Raw genomic sequence first — 7,044 nt, 5'->3', positions numbered from 1 at the left:
ACTTTCCTCTTCATTCCTTCTTCTTTGTAAAGAGGCAAATCTCTTGAAGTACCACTAGGGGTGAAGCCAAGCCAGGCCAAATACTAACAGGCTCGAGCTCAGTTCGAGATTGTTCTACAAGGCTCGAGCTCAAGCTCAAGCTCAGATCGAGACAGAACCTTAAGCTCAAGCTCGTCTTGAGTCAAAAATTCATGAGCTCGAACTCGGCTCGACTCAAGCTCGATTTTGAGAAAAAATGTTTTATAAAAATAAAAAATTATATATATTTTTCTATTTGATATTTAAAAAATTAAGAATTATAATATTTTTATTATATATATATATAATTATTTTCTATAATTTTATTATATTTTATATATTAAATATCAAATATATATTAAAGCTGACTCACAAGCCGAGCTCTAGTAGGCTCGAGCTCAGTTGAAATGAATCGAACCGAGCTTGAGAAGCTCGTGAAAAGCTTGGCTCGCTGCCACCCCTAAGTACCACTAAGGCCCCATTCGTTTACAAATTTCTCACTTACCCAGAGAAATGTTTCCTAGGTAACACTTATCCGAGTATGTTTACTTGTCTATGTTCTTTTGATTCCCAAGTAAGTAATATAATGGCATTTTTACCTATAAAAAAGCTAATGTTAAAGAGCAAATTTGTTCCATCATGTTTTATAAACTTTTCTCACTTGGGAGATGGATAAGTTTTATCTAGGTAAATAAAATTCTCTTTACCATGGGGCCCAATAATTATTACAAAAAGAACACCGTAAAGTTGGTCAATATGAAAGAGATACCCATTGACCAACTTTCTCCATCTTATTTACTATAAACGAACTAAGCCTAAGTTTTAAGAAACATACTAACTCTATCCCAACTATTTAGAAATGGCATTAAAGTACCTCCAAGTTTTGACCAAGTTAATGTTTGTTAATGTTCCACCATAATAGATTCACATGTGACAACACATGATGTATAGAATTTTTAAAAAACCAATATTGCCATTTTATTGTCAATTTTTCCCTCCATTATTCTTCAAGTTTTCAAAATAAAACTCAACATCTACCTAAACTTTGGGTTCAATGCCATATTTAAAGCTTATATTATTGTACTCTTAAGGAGTTTACAAAAATAAAAGACCCCCTCACTTTGAAGTTCCAACACTTTTAGGGTTTGATTGTTTCGTAGTCAAAATCAAAATCAGAATTGGAATCAAAATCTTCGGAATCAAAATGGTCTATTCCCATAGTCTGTTTGGTTCAGACAAGAATGGAGATGAAAATTGGAATCAATAGGAATGAGATTCCATTCCCAAGGGAGGGGGAGGGAATGGCTATTCCCTCAAATGGGGGAATGCCATTTCACTAGGAATGGGAATGGAATTCTAGTTCTGCCCAACAAAACAGTTGGAATTGGAATAGCCCATTTCAATTCTGAATCCATATCCCTATTCCCACAAACCAAATGGGGCCTTAATTCTTGGAAGACGTTCAATTGTTGAATGGCTTGTTAGATCACAAATAATTGCACAAATAGTATCCATAGGAATGACTCCTACAGGCTACAACTCTTGTTAGAAGTTGAACAAAAGGTTCTAATTTCCAACGAAATTGGCTTCAGTGCTCACGCTGTTTGCACAATCCTTGCAGCCTTGCACTAGGAATATCTTCCCATGAAGAAAATATATAAGTACAGAGATATTCCCCATGTACAGCTATAAAAAGTTGTGCAAACAGTGTAACTCATGTCCATCTGTATAGGAGCTGCAACATCACCTTGTTGATTACTTAAATCAACTGAGATAGAATGCCTATATTTTATTGCCATCACAAGTAAATAGATCAGAGACCAACTAGATTTGATTTGATATATCAGTAAATGAAACACCTTTTTTTTTTTTCATTAACTATGGGAAACCAAAGCACTGTAATTTCTAGTGTCCTTGATGTTTTGGAGGTTGTTCCTTAATGGGCTCCCAGCATTCCTATTGACGGTGCCAAAATTTGGGGGCTCCACCAAGTGATTCGTGGTTCTTAATGGACCTATGGTTTTAGCCTGCACATTGAGGATTCTGGTTGATACCATGTCAATTGGAGCATCAAAGGAGCATAGTTCTTTTCAGAGTTATAAGTATTTCTATTTTGAAATTTTAAAGAAGGATGAAGGGCAAAATAGTCTTTTCATCTTTCGATTGTCAACTATTAATGATCATCAATTGTCAAAAAACCTGGGTATTTTAAGGTAATTTTTAAATACAAAGACCCCATGTGCCATGGGCTTATGGGGCCATAAAACTTTTTTTTGCAACAAATGCCCTGGTTGTCAAGTTAAATGGTGGAATGCGTTAAATTATCAAACTAGCCACACGAACCTTTCTTATTTTCTTTTCCTCACTATTTTCTCTTAAACACTAAAAGACCCAAAATTACCTCCATTTTCTCCAAACGAAACTAACTAAAATAACAAGAATCATTTCATTAACATAGGAAAATAATTTTTTTTTTAATTCTTGTTTCATTTTCACTAACATGAATGTCTCTCTTCTTCTTAAAATATAAAAATTATCCACTCCATTCTCCAAAAAATTAAGAAAAAAACAAATGAAACCTTAAATTTATATCTATCAAAAAGAAAGCTCTAACATTTTATTTGAATATTGAGTCCAACCGAAATTTGGCAAGAATCTTTTAAAGCAACCGAGAGGACTTCAATATTATATTTAAAAAATTAATCAAATCATAAACCATTCAAGTAAATAAGAAAGGGGTATTTATCTGTTTCAAAGTTAATTGACATAACTCTAACAACGAGTGGTATTTGTCTCAATGTGAATTTAAATGATATAGTGGTCTTTGTAATTTAAATGATATAGTGGTCTCAATGTGAAAGTTCAAGGGGTAATTGTCATTGACCCATGGTATAGTGGTCTTTGTAATTTAAATGATACATTATTTAAACCTTCTCTAATGTTTCTAATGATTATTTTAACCTCCCATGAACTTTAACCTATTCGACAATCCAATTTTGAATTTGAGATTTGACATAATCGAGTTGAATTTGGATAGTTCGAATATCTAATTGGTCGGATTTGAATATCCTATTCATACCGAATAGCTAATTGGATTCGAATTTGGATATGGCCTCATTCAATTCAATAAATATTCGAATTCGACCGATTATTTAATTTTTTTATATAATATATAAAATATTTGAATATTTTATATAATTTATATATATAATATTTAAATTATTTAAATAATTTATATATTTGTATACTTTATATAAATAAAATATTTATTATAATTAATTTGTTGAATTCGAATCAAATCAAATATTCAAATATTAATTTTCAATATCCATTAGATATCAATTCAAATTCAGAAATTGCCTGATTCGATTTGAATTCAATCCATTTACACCCATACCTACATTTGGGATGAACCTAATTGAATCACCAATTGAGTGGAGTTGGCATATTAGCTAACAAGGCGTAGATTTTATTCCTGCTACCGCTAACTTTGGGGATGGGATTATTAGTGTGCTGTTTTGCTACTATAGAACAACCCATACATGGGCTTAGGCATATTGCCAAGAATTGGGATTCAATCCTCACAAAACCATCCTCATGGCCCTTTTTATAGTCATGCATTAGGAATATTCTGTAATTGTATATTTTGTTCAAAATGAGATATTCCCAATGCATGGTTGCAAGGGGCTATGATGACGGTTTTGTGAGAATTAACATGGTGTTTGGTTCTATGGCTGTTTATTTGAAAAGTGGTGTCAAGTCATTACCATGTAGGCATTGGGGAAAACACTATTATTTGGTAAGATCATTTATTAAATATATCTTTTATTGATTTGTGTGAGAGCCAATTGTTGAGAAAAACACCATTTTAATGTTTCTCCCAACACCAACATTTTATTTATTATTGAGGTTATGCGGTGCCTCATGGCACCTAATGGTAATCTAATGGCGCTTATTTGTCAAACAACACTAAATAAACATTTATCACCCACTTTCTCATTTTTCAAGATAAAAAAGTACAAAAATATTTGTTAAAATAAACGGCCACAGTACTAAATATCGCCTAAATCCCATTTATATCACCAATACAAAAAAATAGCGTGCCTAAATCAATTTCTATTACCAAAATTGAATCATGTTTTTAACATTTGAAAATTCCCAATTTTCCCAACAATTAAATGCCTATTGAACAAAACACCCCAAAAGTTTTGTTTTGTCGTTTTTATCCACCTTCTGACTTCTGAATTAAAAGACTCAAAGTAACAAAAAATTTGTTTTATTCATTTAGTAATGTTTACACAAATTAATTAATTGGTCCCTCACTGTTACATCTAATGTACTGAGATGGAGGATGCAAGTTCGAAATCTTTTCTTTCCAACGAACCAAAGCTTTTGGACCTTTCCACCATCCCAAGCTATTCAAGTTGGTTTACTTGGGGCAAGAAGACACACAAAACCTAGAAAGTAGTGCTGAATGAGTTCTTCGATGGCAACTCCCCATCTTAAGAACATCCAAGATAAATAAGGAGTATAGGCAAAAGCCTTCCGTCAAGGAGGCTCACATTCATGGAGGCACATAAGTACTTGATCAGTCATGTCTATTTGATTAATTTAATAATGTTTTGGTTATTGAAAAAATGGAAAGATTAATTATGGAGTGACAATGGATGATTCATGTAGTGATGAGAAGTTGAAGGGTAGAGCGGAGGAAGGATTACCCAATGGAGTTTTAATGGTGTCTGTTCCCAATCCCAACAAGCAAAGGTTGTGCTTTCAGACAAGATCGGATTTACTCTTCAAACCCATTTACAATCCTTAAAGCCATGCATTGGAGGTGTGAGGATCAATTTTGTGAGAAGGAGATCCAAACCAAGGTTTTAAACATTGGACCGAACATGGAACCATTTTGGTGACTAGTTTCCGAGTTGAACAGTTTGACTATCTAGTTTGAGCGGACAGCTCGTTCTGATTAGGGGTAGAAATTTTTCACCCAATTCGCCCATTTACAGTGGATTGGAAATGGGTTGATGGCCCATTGGATCAATTAAAATGGATTGGTTGCGGATACCCATTGGGTTAACCATTAATGGTACAAGTGTAAATTCCTTAGCTATTTTTTTTTTAATTTTCTTAATTTGTGTGAAATGATTTATAATTAATGCATTAATTTTCTATTAACTGTTGATTAAAATTAGTTTAGGCTCTAGTCAACATAGTTCACCCAAATTGACATAAATCCAAATTCAGTCCAATTTGGTTCGAATTGATTCTAGCATGAATGTCCCAAAAACACCTAACCCAAATCAATCCAAACGACCTAGCAATCTAGACCAACTCGATTTGGGTTGGCCATATCCAACTCTGTATTAGATCATTCAGGGCATTCCGACCTAACCCAATTTGGACCGCTTTGGGCTGCTGAACCAACTAGATTTGAGTTTGGATTGCATGGTCAACCCATTTCAAATTGGTTTGGGTCAGGTGCCCCGACCGAAACTAACCCAGCTCAGGCTAACTAGTTTGACCCGGCCTAGATGGTTCAGACCCTGCTCAGTTCTGAATGGTCTAGGTCAGTTCAACCCAGTTCAAATATAGATGGAAACGATTGACTCACTTTTATCCATTTGGGGCCAGCCGGTCCAGTTTGAACCCAACCCAATTTGGGTCGATCTGGTCCAAACCAACAAAACCGAGTTCTATATGGCATGATATACTCATCTTAATGCATTTCAAGTCAATCAGCTTAGTCTCAAACTCATGCTAACCCGATTTGGGCTGGTCCAAATGCAAACAGTTTGACCACTCTTGATGTGATTAGTTCGAAGATGAATCCAATTAGATGGCCAGTTGGTTTGACCGATTTGAACCTAAGTGGTTTGGCCAAACCTGAAACCCGGGCATAGTCAAATGGCTCTATGTTATTAATCACTTTTTATTTTTCATGTAAAAATAAAATGCATGTAATGTGATTTGAACCTTTACCACTTGTACAAACAACAACTATTAACATCAAGCCATAACCAACTTATTTGTCAAAAAGGGAGTTAGTTTTTCTTTTAAGTACATAAACTAAGTTGTTATAATATTAATGGGTTGGACAGGTTGGATTAGGTCAAGGCAGGTTTGGGTTGAACCCAACCCATTAACTTTATCTAACTAGATCATTAATGGGATGCTGGATTAGATAGGTTGGATTGAAACTCAACCTAAGCTGAACCTAACCCAACTTGCCCAATTGCCATCGCTAGTTCTAATTTAAAAATAAAAAAAATAAAAAATAATTAAAATAAAAAGGTCAAAAACCACTGTCTGGGTCAATGGGTTGACGGTTCGATCGCTTGGGTCAACGTATCATTGACCAAGTCAATGGTTTTTCCTAAAAGCGGTTTTAGGGTGAAACAAAACCAATTACCTAGATGGATGGTCAGACCGCTTTTGACCAAAAACCGGTTTTGTTTCAACATAAAACCGCTTTTGAAGAGGTGAAAGTAATTGTTAAAAACTTTGCCAACTGAGGGGTGGCTCGGTTGGTTCATTAGTTGGTTTGTTTCAATAGAGATGTGGATTCAATTCCCACACCAACTTTAGGGGGCTATTAGAGTGGTTTTGCGCTACTCAAAAGCCCCTCTGGGGGGATTCAGGCATATCACTAAATACCAAAAAAATGTCAAAAACTTGAGGGGATGTTTAAATAATTTAAGGTCATCGGAATGAACCTTCTAGGTAGTGCAAACCAATTATAAGAAAATGATGTTTGACTTACATGTAGAATATGCAAAATGATGGGCCACCTGATTATATGTTCTCTATCTATATAGTTAGCTCTATTCTACTAAAAAATGTATACACATATATGGAATTGTTCTATCCATGAATTGGCATCGTCGTATTTAGTTAAATGGTTGCTTTATATCAATATAAGTAGCTACTTGAAGACTTGCTATGAAGGCTTTAATTTCACGTAGTAGTTGTCATTGGACAACTTCTACCCCTACATCTCGAGGTCTCTTGGGGGCATACTTGTAA

The sequence above is a fragment of the Nelumbo lutea genome, chromosome 1 (assembly GCF_056320005.1).
Source record: "Nelumbo lutea isolate HS-2025 chromosome 1, American lotus-T2T, whole genome shotgun sequence".
In the NCBI taxonomy this organism is placed as follows: domain Eukaryota; kingdom Viridiplantae; phylum Streptophyta; class Magnoliopsida; order Proteales; family Nelumbonaceae; genus Nelumbo; species Nelumbo lutea.
This window is presented reverse-complemented; position numbering follows the sequence as displayed.